General features: G+C 41.6%; 1 pseudogene across 1 annotated transcript; it reads left to right on the top strand.

The window, feature by feature from the left end:
• The first annotated feature begins 17,488 nt into the window (after positions 1-17,488).
• Positions 17,489-18,027, top strand: LOC311602461 (small ribosomal subunit protein uS13-like; annotated as a pseudogene). Its single transcript has one exon. The product of its transcript is annotated as a small ribosomal subunit protein uS13-like (transcript).
• Positions 18,028-19,287: the final 1,260 nt, after the last annotated feature.

Below are 19,287 nucleotides of genomic sequence, written 5' to 3'. Positions count from 1 at the left end.
CCCAAATTCCGACCTTCCGCACTCTAGTACTACCTTGATTTCCCATGCCCTCCCATTGAAACCAAAGTTTTTACTCTTATTTATGTGTATGTGCATAGGCCTATGTCAGTGTATGTTAAACTCATGCAGGTGCTTACAAAGGCTAGAAGATGATGTCAGGTCCCCTGGTGCTAGACTTAGACATGGTTATTAGCCACCTGACATAGATGCTGGGAACTGAACCCTAGTCCTTTGGAAGAGTTTTGGAAGAGCTTCAACTACTCTTAACCACTAAATCAGCTCTCCAGCCCTCCAGCCCCATGTCCTCACACTTATGAGTCAGTTTCTCTATGGATACCTCTTCAAGGAGACCATCTTTATAGCCTCACCTTTTAGCATTTCTCTAGCTTTAACTCCTAGAGTGTACCCTAAGGCTTCCAAGAATAAAATCCTAAGCAAGTTTCTGCTGCCCTTGGGGAGTGAATACCGTAACTTTTTCTTTCTGTCTTGGCTCTTGAGGTATATTGGCTACATCCTGTGAGTCAGCCCTGTCATAGGAGAAGGCGGCTCACCAACAAGTCAAGTCTTGCAAAGATCTTCACTGCTTCATTTTGAAAGGTGATGCAGTGTCATCTTGGTCCTACACCAGTACTGTCTGGGGAGCCAGCAGAAATCCCAGGAATGAACACAGAAGTAGATCATAGCATTCTTCTCTTGACTTGTGTCAGAGGAAAATCCAAATGAGGGACTTTCCGAGTCAATCCAGTGCAGACTCGTTAATAGTCACCTTTGCCCCCCTGGAACTAGGATACTGTATGAGCTAGGTCATGCCAGGGAGCTTTATGTACATCAGGCTTTCCTGATGCTCTTCATCCTTCATTTTCACCAACAGAAATAAAGGATAGGAAATAGAAACGTTGTGTCTCAGATAAGCACTAACATAGCTTCAACTTTGCTAGCACATATACTTAAGCTTCAACCCAAGCTTTAAGATGATTCAATTAATTGACTTATTGCCCTAGTATAATTTCCTCACACATGCATGCATTCCCGATGCTGCATAAACACTTGAGGGTATGGATTTTATTCCAAATAACTATCTTCCTCCTCCCCTCCCCCCTCTTTCCCCACCCTCCTTTCCTGTCATGGCAGCTCTATGGGATGGAGCCATTCTTCCTCATTCTTTACCAAGTGAACAGCACTCATTTAGCATAGGCATCTTTCATTGGCTGGCACTAAAATGCTGGCCCTGGGGTTATGTTTTGATTAGAACATAGCAACCTAGTCTACATGCCTGATTTGGTAAATAGTGATATTAAGACTCAGCCATACGGGTTTTATTTCTCTGTCATTTATGGCTGCTTGCCATTGCAATACGAAGAGCTCAGTCATTGCAAGAGGACACTGTGACCTTAGCAGCTGACTTTTCACAGAAACGGCTTTAGAATTCTCTTACATTGTAAGTATCTACAGGCCATGAATCAGGCATAAGTAGGCTGTTTTGTTGTTGTTTGATTTTGGAGTTGGTTTTGTTTGGTTTCTTTTTGAAGCAAGTTCTCAAGTAGTTGGTCTCAGATTCCCTGTATAGTAGAGGATGATCCACTGCTTCTACCTACAAGCACTGAGGTCACTGCATCTAAAAGGTGGGTTTTTCTTTTTTTCTTTGTTTGTTTATTTTTTTTCCAGACAGGGTTTCTCTGTGTAGCCTTGGCTGTCCTGGACTCACTTTGTAGACCAGGCTGGCCTCAAACTCACAGCGATCCACCTGCCTCTGCCTCCTGAGTGCTAGGATGACAGGTGTGTGCCACAAGGCCCAGCTGAGTTTTTCTATATAGAGCTCAGCGGAACCTTACATCTCCAATACATATATCCTAGCGTGTCTACTGATTTCTAAATGGAAGTACTTTAGCATTCTTTTTGTTGTTGTTGTTTGGTTTTTCGAGGAAGGGTCTATCTATGTAGCCTTAGCTGTCCTGTACTCGCTTTGTAGACCAGGCTGGCCTCAAACTCACAGAGATCCACCTGCCTCTGCCTCCTGAGTGCTGGAATTAAAGGCATGCACTACTACATCCGCCTGGCATTCTTATATGGAGAGGAACAATAGTAAAGAAACAGAAATGGACAAAAATTATAATATAGTAAAAACACACTAACTAACATAATAATATAATAAAATAAAAGCAATTACCATATTTTTTGGATTATAAGACGTACCTGACCATAAGATGCATCCAGGTGTTAGAGCAGTAAAACAAGGGGAAAAAACAGTAATAAAAGCAATTGGACCATAAGGCACACTCTAATTCTGCCCCCCCTGACCTTGGGGTGGTGGTGAATATATCTTATGGTTCAAAAAATAAGGTAAAAAAAAAAAAACAGGAGTGGTGACACAGACACAATCCTAGCATTTGTGGGTGGAGAGATGGCTTAGTACAGTGGCTCTCAGCCTTCCCAATACTGTGACCATTTCCTCATGTTCCTTATGTTGTGGTGATCTTCTTCTTCTTCTTCTTCTTCTTCTTCTTCTTCTTCTTCTTCTTCTTCTTCTTCTTCTTCTCCTTCTTCTTCTTCTTCTTCTTCTTCTTCTTCTTCTTCTTCTTCTTCTTCTTCTTCTCCTTCTTCTTCTCCTTCTTCTTCTTCTCCTTCTCCTTCTTCTTCTTCTTCTTCTTCTTCTTCTTCTTCTTCTTCTTCTTCTTCTTCTTCTTCTTCTTCATCTTCTTTTGGTTTTTTGATTGATACAGGGCTTCTCTGTGTAATAGCTCTGGCTGTCCTGGACTCTCTTTGTAGACCAGGCTGCCCACGAACTCATAGTGATCCACCTACCTCTACCTCCAGAGTGCTGAGATTACAAGCATGCACCACCACACCTGGCTATAAAATTATTTTCATTGCTACTTCATAACTCTACTTTTGCTACTGTTATAAACAGTAATGCAAACATCTGATAAGCAACCCCAGTGAAAAGGACGTGGAACCCACAGGTTGATACTGGCTTAGTGGGTGAGCATGCTGGCTGCACAAGCATGAGGACTTGAGTGTGAATTCCCATCACAGAACCACAGCAAGCCTCCCAAAAGAATAAGGGGGTGGAGGGAAGGAAGCCAGCTGTGGCCACATAGGTCTCTCACCCAGCACTGGGATCAGGGAGGGATGGACTGGGATCATGGAGATGAGCCAGCTGTGGCCAAATAGGTCTCTAACCCCAGCATTGGGATCAGGGAGGGCTGAAATAGGAGGACTCATAGAGATGGCCTATCACCCAGACTAGCTAAAACCTGGTAAGCTCTGGGTTCAGTAAAAGGCCCTGTCTCAAGGGATTAGGGCAAAGGGCTATAGAGCAGAATACTGATGGTCTCTCCTGGCTGTGTGTACCCAGGTGCTCACACATAGGTACACACGGCATGTGTACCTGCATACACATGTAGACACACATACATACACCACATACACAAAAATTTTTAATGAAACAGAAGCAATAATGATTACCTTGAATAGCAGGATTATGGATCAGTTTAATATTCTCTGTTTTCCTTTTTGGATTTGCCAAATGTGTTTCAGTGAATCCTTTTTATATATTCATATCACATGCAAACATGTCATAGCAATTCTCCTAACCCCTGTGTTATTTCGTTAGGTCTAGTTCATTGAACAAAAAAAGACCCCAAAATATGGAAAGGTTTTTTTCCTAAGTCAATGTTGATAGGAGTAAAGAAGAAAAATCTTTTTATAATCAGATCATAAATAAATGAAAACATTGCACCTTTTTCATGGTGGTCTAACAAGAATCTTATTTTATAAGGTATTTTACAACCCTAAATCCAAGGCACAAGTCTTAGCAGTTGCTAGCTAAGCAGTCTGCTTGCTTACAGGCTGGGGAATGGGAGGGAGAAGTACAATATACTCTGTTGGAGATAGCAGACTGGGAACGAAAGGAAGACCGAAAAGCAGAAAAAGTGGAGAAGTCAGTCCTGGGGGCACCGGGAAACTGCTCTGGAGTTACAGCCATCCTAATTGGCATCTGATATTGCCAACATATAGTCTGAACATATTAATGAAGCCTGCTTGCACAGGTAGGTAACCAAATGAATTTATTTCCCATAAATCCATGTTATTTTAAAAGCCTTAAAGGCCATCTACCAAGTGCCACTGAAATCTGGACTGCCTCCACCTCATCCCACTTCTCACTGATGGAGAATGAAGTGTACTCCTGTTCATCTCCCTTCAGCATTTTGCTGTCTCCCCTGCCTGATAAAATCCTGATCATCTCTATTTATTCTTAACCCTGTTCCCGAGGGGATGAAAAGGGCTTCACTTATTCTCCTAAGAGTCTACTTCATTGTTGCTTTGACTTCAGCAACCGTTGGAGTCAACTGGAGAGCCTTGTCCCCCAGAATGTGAATCAGTCAGTACCAACTGTGGCCTATGAAGTTGTATTTTTAACAAGCTTCCAAGTAGTGCTGATGCTGCTGATCGTGGCTTGCACTTCAAGTAGCACCGACCGAGGCTGGGCAATAATATCTATGTTTGGGACTCACGATGGAGTTTAGTTGGTAGAGTCCTTGCCTAGCAAATGAAGCCCTGAGTTCTATGCCCAGCACCATATAACCCTGGGAATGATGACACAGGCCTATGATGCCAGAACTCTGGAGATGGAGGTAGAGGTGGTCAGTACTTCAGGCTATCCTTGGCTACATAACAAACACACAACCTGCTTGAGTAATAAAATGGCTATGGGATGGCTCAGTCAGTAAAGTGGTTGCCTTTAAGCATGGAGACTCTAACTTAATTTCCAAAACTCATGTGAAAATGCCAAGCGTTATGGCATGCTTGTGATCCCAGCGCTGGAGAAGTAGAGACAGGACGATCCTTGGAACTTGATAGCCAACCATCCTAGCCTAATTGATGAGCTCCAGGTCAATGAGAGCCTCTGCATCAAAGGAAGTGGACTGCATTCCTGAAGAGGACACCTAACATTACCATCTGGCCTTCACATAGGTGGACTCCCATGTATCCACTCCACAGGGAGGCTAAATAAAATTGGACTTTAGAGGTGGCTCGGGGCTTAGAAGCAGAGTTTCTGTTCCCAGCACGTCATGTCTGGTAGCACACAACTGTAATCACTGTTCTACAGGTACAGGGCCTGATACTTTCCTCTGGCCTCCAGGGGCACTCACACATGTGGCACATACATACACACACACAAACACAGAGAGGGGGGCACACAATTAAATCTTTCAAAATAAATAAACTATAAAATCAAGACTTGTACTTGCACAGTAACCTCAAACATAATAGTTTTCACCTAGGGGCAATCTAGCTCCCTGCAGGATCTTGGCAATGTCTGGAGGCATTTTTGATTGCTATTATTTGAGGGGTGGGGGTAGGTGCTGAGAGGGTCTAGTAGATAACAACCGGAAATGATGGGGGAGATCTTCTATTGCACAAGACAGCCACGACAAACAAAACTTTACCTGGAACACAGTGTCAGTAATGGAGGCCGAGAAACTTGACTAGATCTGCTGTGGTTTGACTATGAAATATCTCCCATTAGCTCATGTGTTCGAGCACTTGCTCCCCAGCTGGTGGGCCTGTTTTGGAGGCCATGTCCTCTCCTCCATGATGGGATGTATCTTCCCAAACTAAACTAAAAGAAGGTCCTTTCTCCTTAAATTAACCCCTTTCCCCATGTCTGTGTGTGTGTATGTGTATGTGTGTGTGTGTGTGTGTGTGTGTGTGTGTGTGTGTGTGTGTTGTATGTGTATGGACACTAGAGGACCTCAGCTGTCATATCCTCTGTGGCTGTCTACCTTATTTTTTGAGAAACGATTTCTCACTGGGACCTGGAATTTAATTAAGTAGGCTAAACTGGCTGGCCTGCAAACCCTGAGGATTCTCCTGTCTCCATCGCCCCAGTGCTGGGATTACTTGTATAATGCCATGCTCAGCTTTTCTTCCTTCCTTCCTTCCTTCCTTCCTTCCTTCCTTCCTTCCTTCCTCCCTTCTTCCTTTTCTTCTTTCTCTCTCTCTCTTCTTTCTTTCTTTCCCTCCCCTCTTCCTGCCCTCCCTCCCTCCATCCTTCCCTCCCTCCCTTCCTCCTTTCCTTCCTTTTTTTCATTTTTTTTTCAAAATATGGTCTTTTGGAGATCAAACGCAGGTCTTTGAGCCCTTTACAGACTGAGCTATCACACCAGCCCCCACATCCACTTCTTAAGTTTCTGTGTTGGGTATTTTGTTATAATAACAAGAAGAGTAGCCAATCAAGGTCTGAAAATATTCTTTATCCCCTGTCTTATTCTAGAGGAAGACAGTATAAGACAGCAGATCACAGGACAAGCACCTTAATGCCTACTCTTTTACTCTGTGTTGACATCCTTTCATTATCATTATGGTCCCTGGAGTCCTCGGATTGTAATCCTTTGAGATCATCTACTCTCTTTGTTTTATAGATAAGGAAGGAACTGCCATGTAGGCCAAAAGCTATGGCTACAGTTTAATAATTAAACAAGAGCCAGATCTATGACAGTAATACAGGGCCGTCATGAATCAATATACACACTCCAGTACTCTCCCCTACATTCAGTTACAGCTATATTGTTCATTCACTGAGTTAATGTTTCAACATTTCTCCCATATGCAGTGTTCTTATTTGCACGCACTAAATTAAATTCTTCTACACATAAGTCAAAGGTTTTCATATTTTACCCAATAATAGCATTGGTCACATGACATATTTGGCCCGTGACATTTATTTAACAACTCCTCCAAATGCTTAACGATAGAGATGTTCCAGCAATGAGTTCTATTTTTGAAATACCAAATTGAAGCTTGGAACTTGCTAGGGGACCGGATGGCTCTTCCATCTAGCTATGCAGAGTGAAAACAGCTGGCCCTTTAAATTGCATGTACCGTGGCCAAAGCATTTTTCTGCCCTTCAGAGAAGCTTTGCACCAGCTAGGATAACTCCTTCCTGCCCTCTTCTGCCTTCTTCCTCTTTTTGTTCTTGTTTGTTAAGAGCACTTTAGCATTTTAACAATCCTAAAAAGAAGAAAAAGAAGGAAAACTCGCTGCCAAATACCATGAAACAAAAAGCAAACAAAAATCCAGAACATCCACACTGGAATGATGCTTCTCAGATCAGAGGTTGCTTTCAAGCCACACTCAGCCCTCTACCATTTTCATAAATGAAGGAAATGAACTTTTACTAAAATTCAGCTACATCCATTAATGTATTTGTTTTCTTTTTTACTTGTTTGTTTGTGGGGGGGGCTCATGTATATGGAAGGACAAAGGTTACCTTGGGTGTTGTTTCTTAGGGGCTATAAACCATTCTTCTTTCTTTTCTTTCTTTCTTCTTTCTTTCTTTTCTTTCACTCTCCCTTTCTTTTCTCCCTCTCTTTCTCCCTCCCTGCCCCCTCCTCTCTCTCTTTCTTGACAGAGTTTCCCACTGGCCTAGAATTTGTCAAGCAGGCTGGACAGTGAGCTCCATACAGCCACTTACCCCACCTCACCAGCACTGTAAACACAAATGTGCCTCATCAAACTCAGATTTGTGCGTGTTGGGAGGTAGGTTCCAGGGATTGAACTTAGGTACACACATTTTGGTCACATATTAGCTTTGGACACATGAGATTGCCAGCACTTCATTTACACTTTCATCTGATTCACTTTAAAAGCAAAGTATAGTTGGCTGGAAAGATGGTTCTGCATTAATAGGTGCCAACTGTTTTTCCAGAGGACCTGGGTTCAAATCCCAGCACCCTCATGGCAGCTTACAACTGTCTGTAACTCCAGGACCTGACATTCTCACATAGACATATACGCAGGAAGAACACCAATGAACACAAAATAAATGTAAATAAAAATTAAAAAGCAAAGTATAGTGATCTTACTGAAAATCTCCACACTAATAAAATTACCTTCTCATATGTAAAACTGTAAAAAAAAGAATCTAACCTGTCATTTACATACACACACACACACAGAGAGAGAGAGAGAGAGAGAGAGAGAGAGAGAGAGAGAGAGAGAGAGGAGGGGGGCAAAGAATAAACTGCCTCACTGGCCTAGAAGCAAGAATGTTTTGTCAGCTCTGTTTGACACTGATGTATTCTTCTCCAACTATAGGAGTTCTGTCCATTGTAGCTGGTTATTTGTGGGGACATTTCCCAGCCACCTCTGCCCAGGCTGTCTTCTGTGAGCCTTTAAATGTCTACAATTCACTTGAAGGGTAGTATGAATATGTTTGCATAACATGAGTTATTGCAGGTCAGTGCTAACATAATAAACCTCTGCTCGAATAGTCTCAAGTTACACCACACCCAGAGCTGTCAATTTCCATCTTCTTGCAGAAATAAACAGCATAGTAAGAAAGAGAGTGGGTGTGGGAATTAAGCCAACCTAGTTATTTGCTTTATTTTGAGACAGGACCTCATGTAGCATAGGCTGACCTTCAAGTCAAGATGGTTTTGAACTCCTGATCCTCCTGTATTCACGTCCCAAGTGTTGGGGTTACAGGCATGTACTCCATGCCCAGCTTAGGTTTTTTTTTTGCCTCTCACTAACAGTGTGGGTTTGGGCAAGGCTTGTAGCTTTACCAAGCTTTGCCTTCCTTAGCTGAAGGCAATGCTTGTTCTGCAAAGGCTGTGCAAAGGGTCAGGAATTATATGAACAAGAGCCACAGATTTGGCTTGGTTAGGAAGCACATGCCCAGCATGAGCAAGACTGGGGAGGGGGTATCTCCAGAACTATTAAAATTAAACAACAACAACAACAACCAAATAAACAAAAAAAAGTTCTGTAAGCAAAGTGCCTGACAATAAAAAAATATTCAAGCGAATCATAGCAAATAATTGAAAGGACCTGTAGCACTGCAATTCACCTAAAGCCATTTTCTTTGGGATTGTTATTGTGACTGTGTGTACATAAGCCAGGCCTGTATGAAGTGTCCAAGGTGCAAAATTTAAGCACTCCCTCTTGGGTGCTCACTTTATAGCTATAACTATGAGGACAAATTAGTTAAAATTTAAGTGCCCTTAAATTTTGTTCCTAAAGCACTTCTCTTGCCACTCCCCTTTCCCAGCCTTTTTGCCAGTTCATCTTCTCAGGTTGAGAAATTGCTCATTTTCTTATCTGTGCAGGTGCTCAGTACCCCTCCCTAACCTGAAAGTCGTCTCTTGGATGACCCCTCAATAACTAAAGGGTAAATGACTCATATAACATCATACCATCACACACTCCCAAGCCAGTTTGCTTCAAGAGAGGATTAGAATCTGAATTTAAAGCGGGGATGGTAGCTCAGCAGGCAGAGTGCTTGCCTAACATGGAAGAAGCCCTTGGTTTGATCCCAGCACTGGAGGCAGTGATGCAGGAGTATCAGAAGAACCAGAAGTTCAAAGTCATCCTTGACTACACAGGGAATTCAAGGCCAGTATGAGCCTCATAAGATCTTGCCTCAAAACGTAGAGAGAGGTAGAAAAGCAAGCCAGTAATTAGGTAGGATTTCAGGTATGATTTAGAAGATTAGAATGCTGCAGGAGACCAGCAACCTCTGGAGACCATGAGAAACCTTAACAATTAGAAGACAGTGTCTCATGCCACCTTGTATCTTTAGGCAAATAAACATGGGATCACAGAAAGAACTTGAAGTGAGCCTGTAAAAACGACTAAGTAGTCAGGCAAGAAGGGAAGACATTTTAGAAAAAAAAAAAAGACACATCCCAAAGGACATTTCTTCTTTTCTTTTTTCCTTCTCAAGATAATAATAATAATAACAACAACAATAATAACATCATCATCATAATAATAATAATTGTCAAAGGACTCATGTAGTGGATGGCCTTCAAGATGGCTTCCAAAGAGTCTCCTCTGATAGGATTTGTGCTTATGTGTATCAGTTGCATCCCACTTGGAATTGGGGTCTGTATCTAAGTGAAGAGAGGGCTCATGACTTCCTAGGCTAACGTTTAAAAAGTGTTGGCTTAACTCTCTTGCTTGTTCATGTAGCTTGCTCACTCTTAAAGAAGTTAGTTGGTATGTCATAGGGACACTTACGCAGCAAAGCGAACCACAAGAGGAGGAAACTGAGGCTTTGAATCAAGACCTAGCAACAATTTAGGAGTCATATGAATAAACCATAGTGAAAGTACCCCTCCCCATGTCCTGGTAAAGCTCACCTTGATATTTATCTCCAATCTACTGAAAAGTGTACAGTTAGAGCTGACCTGATTATGATTCGCAGAAAATATAAGAGAATAAATGCTTTTTGTTGCTTTAAAGTATGAAGTTGATTGGGAGGTGTTGTGAAGCAAGGTTGCACAATGTACCCCAAGCTACCTTTGAACTCATAGCTATTCTCCTGAACATTTAAAGTTTTTAGGAACTTTTTACGAGGCAATACAATTAGATTTCAGAGGGAGTATGTGGGATAAGAGTATCTCTTTACAATCAGTAAGGTTAAAAACCGAACCAAACAAACAAAAAAACAAACAAAAGACCTAAGGAGACATTTCACAAAATTAATGTCCAAATGATCAATAGGCACACTGAAAGTGGCTCAGTGTCACTGGCTACCAGGAAACAAAAATAAAAACCACAATAAGATACTATGTACCCTCTAGAATGGCAAAGATGGAAAATTTCACTCAGCAAAGATGTGAAGAGATGGAAAGCCTGGTGTCCCCCAGTGGGAGTACAGTCCTAACTGTGTGACAAGGCTGCACCCAGTAAAGAGAAAGTACAGTGCGCTCTTTGGTGCTACCAGCCAGGGGCAGGGCTGGGCCACACTACTTTGGAAAATAGATTTTCATAAACTGTCTTTTATGGTGTGTGTATGTGTGTGTGTGTGTGTGTGTGTGTGTGAAAACTTTTGAATCACACCTATTTCATTTATTTTGAGACAGGTATTATGTACCCTGCCTTGCCTCAAACTCTGTATGTGGCAGAGGATGATACCCATGCCCCTGCTCTTTAAGTATTGGGATGATAAACTTTGTAAAATCAGTGTGTACAGGTCTATAAAAGATGTCTCAGGATTGTATATAGATTCTTGGATATAAACCTAATGATATTTTTTATATATTCAATAATGTATGTTACTTTTGATATTAGCATGATTCACAGTAATAAAATGTGGAACTATTTTGTGTCCATGGCAGTAGAATAGATGAATTTACTGTGATATATTTACACAATGGAACACCACCTAGCTATTTAAACAGCCTGCACTTAGACAACTACACACAGCAACAGTCACGTTCTTCTCATAGACCAGTGTTGAATTTATGGGGGACAGTCCTGATGGTCTCTCAAGTATTTTATAATGTTGGTGTTGGTTAATGTGGAAGTGTTCAGTTTGTGAAAATCTACATAACAGTAAAATAGACAAACTGGCAAGCCAACAACAATCCCCACCATACAAAACCTTGACTTAAATAACACCCACTTTGACCACCTTCCCTTGGTGGGGAGGCCTGGTGGCACTCAAAGAAAGAATAAGCAGGCTGTCAAGATGAGACGATAGTCTATGACCATTTAGTGGGAGAGGAGGTCCCCCTCGGTCTTAGACCTAGGGGAGGGGAATAGGGTGAAAGCGGGAGGGAGGGAGGGAAGAACGGGAGGATACAAGTGATGGGATAACAATTTAGTTTGTAATCTGAATAAATTAATTAAATAAAATATTTTTAAAAGAAAAATAAAAAATAAAAACACCCACTTTCTGTGATGTATGGGGAAAGGCAAGCAATCCTATTTCAAGTCCTAATATCTGTGTTTGTAAATTCTAAGGTCAAGGTCAGGTCATTTTGGGGTGCATATTCTTTTAGTTCAGTAGAAGCTAAATTACATCCAGAGGTGGAACCAACCACCTCTTTTGTAAATAAAGCCCTATTGGTGCATAACTACAACCATTTCTTTATGTGTCATGTATGGTTGCTTTCATATGACCCCAAAAGAATTGACCAGCTGTGACAGAGAGTGTGACCCACAAAGCCATCTGCTCTGATTGATGGAGAAGCTCCAGATGCTGCCATAACTGTCACCTTTATCCTCTTCACTCTTTGCCTCCTATCTTCCCCTTGTTCATATTCGAATGTCAAGATTTTTTCAAATGCAGACAATCCCTATGATTCTTTTGATAAATGAAGAGTCAGGTCAGTATCATGGCCACCACAGTCCTTACCTATGTCATATGCTAAATTTTACCTTGGGACAAAACCTGAGGTTTGTGTACATATGAAGACATGATCATATTATTTGTTTGCCTGGTTGCCAAGGAGCCCATGAAGAAAATATCGAAGTTGGCAACAATGGCAACTCAGGTCACACAGAACATCTACATACCCAAGATGCATACACTGAAAGAGATCTTCAACTACATAGTTTTGGAGCCAAAAACATCTAGACCACTGGTTCTCAACCTGTGGGTCGTGATTCCCCACAGGGTCACAAATCATATATCCTACATATCAGACAATTACATTACAATTCATCACAGTAGCAAAATTGCAGTTATGAGGTAGCATTGAAAATAATTTTATAGTTGGAGTCACCACAATATGAGGAACTGTGTTGAAGGGTTGCAGCATAAGGAAGGTTGAGAACCATAGATGATTATTTTCGTTACTGATGTCAAAGTTTCTCCATTGTATGATCACAGATGGATTATAGATGCTCATAGTTTTGCTTTTAGTTAAAAGTAGGTGACACACAATAGGTGTTTGGGAGTTGTGTCTTCCTGAACATGGCCACTCATGTGGATATAGAAAAAAACATTCCTTGAATCAAGAAAACTGTTACTAACAGACATGTTGGAGACTTTTTTTCTAATGTGTTTTTTCTCTCTTCATTTTGCATCATATTTTCTCTAAGAAGGGACAAATTCAGATGGCTTAGCAGGTGAAGGCAGTTGTCATCAAGCTTGATGACCCAATTTTGATCCCTGGAACCCAAATAGTGGAGGGATAGAACCATTTCTCTCAAGGTGTCCTCTCACCTCCGTAGATGCATGTACCCATGAATATACACACTAAATATAAAGAAAATTTAAAGAGGAGTAAAATGAGAGGACAAATTTGGGAGGGGTTGTCCCATGGTTGAAACTATTCAAGTGAAAGATTTGGCTCTTGTTTTTGCATTCTTGCAAGGACATGCTCTGTAGTGTTAGATTTATCTGTTCTCCCATCTGTAAAAAACAAAACAAAACAAAACTTAAAAGTTTATATTTCCATTATGGATCTATTGAAATGATTGCTGAACGTGAAGTTCTTTTGGCTACCTTGGTGAAATATGGGGTGAAAATTTTAAATTAACTCCTTTGACAACGGCTAGTACATTTCCACTGCCAGACTTTTGCGATAAGTGGTGACTATTTATGCCCAGTCTTGCCACTAACCTGCATAGTATTTTGGAATGATGCAACTATTGTGCAACTTCACACACCTTTCCTAATAAGGGAGGAGGAAAGGCATCTGAGTGAAGAGAAGAATCTCCTACATAGAAGAATATAGGATACATGGGTGCAAAAAGGTCTTTCCAAATTACTTGTAAATTCCTTTTAGATCATTTGTATTCGTCAGAACTTTAATTATTTCACCAAGCCACTTTTGTGAACATAGAGACATCCTGAAGGCCTCCTTGGGAAGCACAAAGGTTGAAGGAGTTTGAAACCCAGTTCAAGTTATGGCTGTATCTTTTACTGGGTACATGACAGTGGACAGTATGCCAAATGAGCCTTACTGTCTTCATCTAAACTAAGAGGTGATCCCTTAGTATTTCAGTGGAGAGGAAGTGAACTCAGTTGTACAGAGCTCAGTGGAGTGCCTGGAAAGGCACCAATAGTAAGTATTAATCAGGAGATTGATGGTGGTGATATAACAAAAAAGTATTTCACAGCTGAATATGCTAATGTGGACAAAAACTTTCCAGTGTTTAGACTAACAAAAGGGAATTCTGTCCTTCCTCTCTCTGTGTGTTCCTTTCTTCCTTCCTTCTTTCCTTCCTCCCTCCCTTTTTCTCTTCCGCCCTCTCAGATCTAGATGATCATTTTGATTACTGACTTCACAGGTTCTCTATGTGGATCATGTGATCATAAATGGGTTATGGATTCTCAACACTTTATTTTTTGTTAGGAGTACGTAACACATACCAGATGTTTGACAGTTACATCTTGCTGAGCATCCCCCGCTTTTGCATTCCTTTATTTCCTCCTTTCCTCTGAGACAGAATCTTACTTTGTACCCCAGGCTGTCCTGAAGTTTAACTATGTGATAGCCCAGGCGGTCTTAGACCACAGATTATTTTCCTCCTATCTCAGTCTTCTTTGTGCAGAGATTAGAAATATGAGCCACAACTCTGGGTATTTTGCTGTTTTATTTTTTGTTTGCTTTTGTGTTTTGTGTGTGTGTGTGTGTGTGTGTGTGTGTGTGTGTGTGTGTGTGTATTTTTGTTTTGTTTTTTTGAGACAGAGTTTCTCTCTGTAACCTTGGCTATCTTGGACTCGCTTTGTAGACCAGGCTGGCCTTGAACTCACAGAGAGATCTGCCTGGATCTGCCTCCCCAAATGATGGGATTACAGGTGTGTGCCACTGTGCCTGACTTGTTGTTTTTATATATTATTTGTGTGAGTATAAGTGTGCATGTGTGTGTGTGTGTGTGTGTGTGTGTGTGTGTGTGTGTGTGATGTGTGTATGATGCATTCAGAGAACAATTTTTGGAACTCAGTTCTTTCCTTCGACTTCCTTCCTTCCTTCCTTCCATGGCTTGAACTCAGTAAGTGCTTTTATCCACTGAACCATTTTTTCTCCCACCCCCCTTTTGGAACCCAGTCTCAAGTAGCCCAATACTGACCTGGAATTCATCATGTAGCAGAAAATGACCTTGAACTCCTGATCCTTCTGTCTCAACTTCCCAGGTGCTGGGATTAGAGGCTTGCACCACCACTTAGTTTATTTGGTGCCCTTTCAATGCCACACTAGAATATTATTTTCAAATTCACTTAAAGGGAAGCTAATGTAGGAGATTTGCTTGTGCTTGACTTATGTGCTTTAGATGACACTAAAATTTTATGAATTATGTCCATCTAGATCACAAGACTTTATGAAATAAAATTAAATAAGATATATGAAATTGACAAATTGAGACATATTCTCTTTTAAGCCTGCTATACGATTCTGTTGCTCTTGTGAAAATTCATTAAGTCTTAAAACAGTCTAATGTACTGTGCGTGTGACTGTGTTCTTGTCTTTCAGAAAATTATAATTTATACTATCTGGCTTCAACATATTTTTGTCTTTGAATTGATTGGGAATGAAGGATATGTATAGTTTTATTCTCTACTTGCATTTTGCATTATTACTTCTTTATATGTTGCCTATATATGTTAGAGACCTATTATAGTTATTGCTTTATATAACCTTATATCTTTTAAGGAAGCAGAAAAGAAAGAAAAAAATGTATGTTTATAGTCTTTGTTATATTTACCTTTTATCATTTTTTTCTTTTCCTTCTACATATGTGTGTGTGTGTGTGTGTGTGTGTGTGTGTGTGTGTGTGTGTGTGTGTGTTGAGGCTAGAACCTGGGCCTTGCACATGGCAGCAAGGAACTTGAAGCACGTATGTTGTGATGATCAGCTTTAGCTTGTAATGGCAGCCTCCACTGAGGACTATATCAGTTTAGCCTGTTGGGATTATCTTAGTTGCAAATTGATCTAGGAAGATCCAGTCATTCATGAGCTGTATCATTCCTTAGACTGAGTGTCCTGAACTACTTAAGACAGGAAATAGCTAGCTGAGAGCAAGAAAGCAAAGTTTCATTCACTTTTCTGCTCTTCACTGTGGGTGTGATGCTAAAACTTCCTTCCTTGACTTCTCCAAAATAATGGATCATGATCTGAAATTGCAAACCAAACAAATGCCTCCTCCTCTAAGTTGCTTATTGTTTGGGTATTTATCATGGCATGAAAAATAAAGCTCCATATATATATATATATATATATATATATATATATATATATGAAGACAAATACAAATATTGAATTATTACTGCTTCATTTCACCCTTCATCCTTTCTCCTATGACATATTTTCAAGACATGATCAAGTCAGAAGATTTTGTTATTGTTGTTGAAATTGGTTTATTAGGCCAAACTTCAAAGATTTAGATAATTTAATAAAGAGCCCTTAGGCTTTTCAACATTAAACGATTTTCTTAGGGAAAATATAATTGGGTTTTAGAGGAATTTACTTTCAGTCTTTTCTCCCCTTAAGAGTCTGAGAATTTTAATAAGGCTTGCATTTTAATTTGCTAACCCTTTTCTGGTTTTTTTTTCTGTTTTTTAAAACAAGATTCTCATATAGCTCAGGATGGCCCAGAACTCATGATGTAGCAGAGAACGGCTTTGAACTCCTGGTCCTTCTGCATCTATCCTCTAAGGGCTGCGATTACTTGGCGTCCTTTCAGTATCACACTGGAACCTTATTTTCAAATCCACTAAGGACAGCTCAGTTTCTCCAGTAGAAGAACCACAATTCCATTGTTAACAATGTTTACTGTCAGCTGAAAAGATTAAAGGAAGGGGGAAAAAGCCTGGTCCTCAAGCTGCACAGTGGAAAACAATCCTAGCATTTCTCCTTCTCATATAGAGGCTACACTAAGCCCCCGTTTACCAGGGCTTACCAGTTCTGGTGTATGCATAAGAACTTCCTGGAGCAGTGGTTCTCAACCTGTGGGTCTCGACCCCCCTGGTGGCGTCAAAGATTCATTTCATAGGGGTCACATATCAGATATTCTGCATATCAGATATTTACTTTATGATTCATAACAGTAGCAAAATTACAGTTGTGAAGTAGCAACAAAATTAGTTTTATGGTGGGGTCACCACAACCTGAAGAACTGTATTAAAGGGTCACAGCTTTTGAAAGGCTGAGAACCATTGAGATGTGTAGTTTGCAGTGGCGACTCTGGCTGAAGAGGTAGAAGGCCCAGCCCAAGACCCTGCAGTTCTAGTTGGTTTCCACATAATGCAGATATTGGGGGTGGTGGGGCGACCACACTGTCTTATTTTTTTAAAGTAGAGTCTCTCATGATGGTCCTGCCTTAATCTCCTGGTGCTGGAATTACAGAAGTCTGGCATCATGCCCAACCCAGGAACACTTCAGTACTTCAGCCAGCTCTCTTTATAACCACAGCTTACCAATAGACTCAACTTTTAGGGTAAAAGCAATAAAAAGATGCAAATAGGAGATCTAGACACACAATCAAGAGGAAGAACACACAAGTGGACAATGGCCACATCATATATGACAACAGAACTCTGACCCACATCTGCCCAAGGCGGTTCAATAGTTGATCTGTGATGACTAGTTTTTCTATTCCTTGCTTGTCTGCTTCCAGCTCAGGACCAACCAGAGAAGGGTGAGGAAGCTACTACAATCAACTCTGGTGTGGAGACAGTGTGCTTCCATGGAAAGCAGCGTGTTTAGAGGAAGCAAAGCTGCACAGAGAGGCAGCCTGGAGAGCAAGCTGGGTTTGCAGAATTAACTAGCTCTTCCACAGGAAGCCTACAAGCCGCCATGTCTCTAGTGATCCCAGAGAAGTTCCAGCACATTCAGCGAGTACTCAACACCAACATCGATGGGCGACGGAAAATAGCCTTTGCCATCATTAAGGGTGTGGGGCTGAGATATGATCATGTGATGTTGAGGAAAGCAGACACTGACCTCACCAAGAGGACTGGAGAACTCACGGAGGAGGATGAGGTGGAGCGTGTGATCACCATCCTGCAAAATCCATGACAGAACAAGATCCCAGACTGGTTCCTGAACAGACAGAAGGACGTGAAGGACGGAAAGTACAGCCAGGTTCTGGCCAACGGGCTAGACAACAAGCTTCGTGAGGACCTGGAGCGACTGAAGAAGATCAGAGCCCACAGGGGTCTGCGCCACTTTTGGGACCTTCGTGTCCACGGTCAGCACACCAAGACCACTGGCCGCCGCGGCCGCACTGTGGGTGTGTCCAAGAAGAAATAAGTCTCTGGGCCTTCGCTGTTAATAAATAGTTTATATACCTGAAAAAATTAACTAGAAGGCATGGGGATATAGTTCACTTGACAGAGTATTTGCCTAGAATGCACAAAGCGCTGCGATCCATTCCCACCGCTGCATACATTAGGCATGATGGCCTGGCTCCCATAATCTGAGCAGAAGCTACCCCTTCTCAGCCTCTTGCTTCAGTTACACCAGTAGCATCTAGTGAAGCTCGTTTGCTGTTCCTTTCCTTTTCTTTTCTTTTTCACCATTAGAAAGCTTTCCTTCTATTCTGCCAGTTTTGGGGGGTTTCTGCTCAAAGCAAGTGATGAAAGTTTAAATAAAGAGCCTCTGTTTGCTCTGTCATGGGTGGTCCTTGGTTATTCAAACAGATGAAAGGAACTAAAAGGTAGTCTGCACATTAGCTCTAAAATAGTTTGGAGGTGTAATCCCCATGTCAGGCCCATCACACTTAACATGACTGAGAACCGCCCACCCCCTCTCTATGCATGCATGCTTGTGTGTGTGTGTGTGTGTGTGTGTGTGTGTGTGTGCACAGGTGCACGTACCTGTGAAGGCCAGAGCACAATCTCAAGTGTCACTCATCTAGAACCACTGACATTATTTTTTAAGACAGAGTCTTTTGCTAGCCTGGAATTCAGTAGCTGACTAGTCAGCTTAGAGATCTGTCTGTCTTTGCCTCCCCCAATGCCTGGCTTTTTACAAATGCTAAAGATCTAATTGCAGTTTCTTATGCTTCTGGGGGTAAATGCTCTATCCACTGAGCTGTCTCCCCAACTTCCCATCCCCTTTTATTCTCAGATAGGGTCTCATGAAGCCCAGGGTGGTCTCCAAAATCACTATGCAGCCAAAGCTGGTCTTGAATTCCTGGTCCTTCTGTTTCCACCTTCTGAGTGCTCGGATTATGGGAGCCAGCCATCATGCCGAACATATGCAGCGGTGGGAATGGATCTCAGGGCTTTGTGCGTTCCAGGCAAAGTATATCCCCATGCCTTCTAGTTAATTCTGCAAGCCCAGCTTGCTCTCCAGGCTGCCTCTCAGTGCAGCTTTGCTTCCTCTAAACAGGCTGCTTCCCATGGCCCTGTCTCCACATCGATGACGTTCCGCCCCTTTCAGAACCCTTCCTCCGGCTTTGCTTCTAACTGCTCAGATTCATGGCCTTTCCTGGGAAGTCAGAATCTCTTCGAACTCTCCTGTCCCATACTCCCACCCCAACTCCTGAGCATGGCTCTAAAGCTCAGCATTTCCTCATTATTCTTTGTTCTCGTCCTTG

The sequence above is a fragment of the Acomys minous genome (assembly GCF_964271855.1).
Source record: "Acomys minous genome assembly, chromosome: 7".
NCBI classification, from domain to species: domain Eukaryota; kingdom Metazoa; phylum Chordata; class Mammalia; order Rodentia; family Muridae; genus Acomys; species Acomys minous.
This window is presented reverse-complemented; position numbering and strand designations above follow the sequence as displayed.